The sequence below is a fragment of the Propithecus coquereli genome, unplaced genomic scaffold (assembly GCF_000956105.1).
Source record: "Propithecus coquereli isolate 6110/MARCELLA unplaced genomic scaffold, Pcoq_1.0 Scaffold166, whole genome shotgun sequence".
NCBI lineage: Eukaryota > Metazoa > Chordata > Mammalia > Primates > Indriidae > Propithecus > Propithecus coquereli.
In genome coordinates this window covers 1212269-1213807 of record NW_012141191.1, presented here as the reverse complement: position 1 = coordinate 1213807, position 1539 = coordinate 1212269, and positions in this window count along the sequence as shown.

The following is a 1539-nucleotide window of genomic DNA, read 5'->3' as shown; positions in this document are numbered from 1 at the left end:
ATCGGACAACTAAAAATATATAGAAAAAATTAGCCGGGCATGGTGGCACATGCCTGTAGTCCCAGCTACTTGGGAAGCTGAGGCAGAAGGATTGCTTGAGCCCAGGAATTTGAGGTTGCTGTGAGCTAGGCTGACGCCACGGCAGTCTAGCCGGGACAAAAGAGTGAGACGCTGTCTCAAAAAAAAAAAAAATAGAGATGTTTATGATATGGAAGTCTCAATATTCTAAGCTTATAGTCTTACAGAAGGTTTCTCTCCCATATATTTGTGTGGCTTTTCTTTTGACATATAAATTTATTTTCTGGACTATTTAGATTTAGTGATTAAAGAACCAACTAAGGTGTTACTAGAGCTAGCATAAATTGTTTCCCATGTGAATGAATGAATTGTAATTCCACAGATTACTGGGAGAGAAATTTAACAAAGAGCATCACCTAGTGACATATATTAATAGTTGCATTTTATTTTTTAATGCTAAGAAAGATTGCTTTGGGTTTTTTAAAGCAAGTTTTATTGCATTTAGTTCATTTATATTTCTTTAGAAATTATCCTTTCTAATTTAAAAACTATGTTTTATCAGAACTCAGAAATGAGATGAGGGCCTTGTTTTAATATAATGAATCAGTTTAATGTAGTAAATTAGTTTATTACACTTTGATATTTGACAGGATATCAAGGCTGCATCACATATTCTAAAATATTACAGTGCTTTATTACAGAAGTACCAAAATTCTGATCATAAAGTTCACAAAAAGAATGTTTAAGAAAATTCTTATTCCTGGAACATTATGATTCATTTGCTCTGGAATATGGCGCAGGATTTTTTTCCGCCTCCTCCTCAGGTGATTCTGATCATCAGCTACAACAAATGCAATTAGTTGCATATGACAAAAAGCCATTCCCCCGCCCACCTGCCCCTTTCAAGCTACCGGAATGCAGTATCCCTTTGCTCTGTCTTTCACAGCCTCTCTTGCAACCAGGAGTAGCCAATACCAGCCATGTGAGGGGAATCTGCTGGGAGATTCTCGGAAAGGTTTACCTGGCTGGCAAAAACAAAGCGCTTTTCTACCAGGCTCTTCCTGCCTGAATATGGCTATGTAAGGACTTGAAGTCTAGAGCTTGCAGCCATGATGGGGAAACCAAATGAGCTGCAGAGACAGTGTGACATTGTGTGACATTGTGAAGCTGCTAAACTAATGAACCCTGGGCTCACCCACCTCTAGAATTCTTGTAAGATAAGGTGTAAGCTATTAATTACTACTCAGAAGTTCTGCTACTTGCAGCCAAATACATTCCCAGCTGATACCTCAGCAAGTTTTGTAACCCCTGTTCTACAGAACTTACATGGATGGCAAATAGAAAAATAAGCGTATCAAAAAATGATTAATTAGTAATGAAGACTTATCAGTTTGGTTGTTTGCCTACCTTCTGCAAAAGAAAAAATATATGGAGGCTGGGTGCAGTGGCTCACGCCTGTAATCCTAGCTCTCTGGAAGGCCGAGGCGGGGGGATTGTTTGAGCTCAGGAGTTCGAAACCAG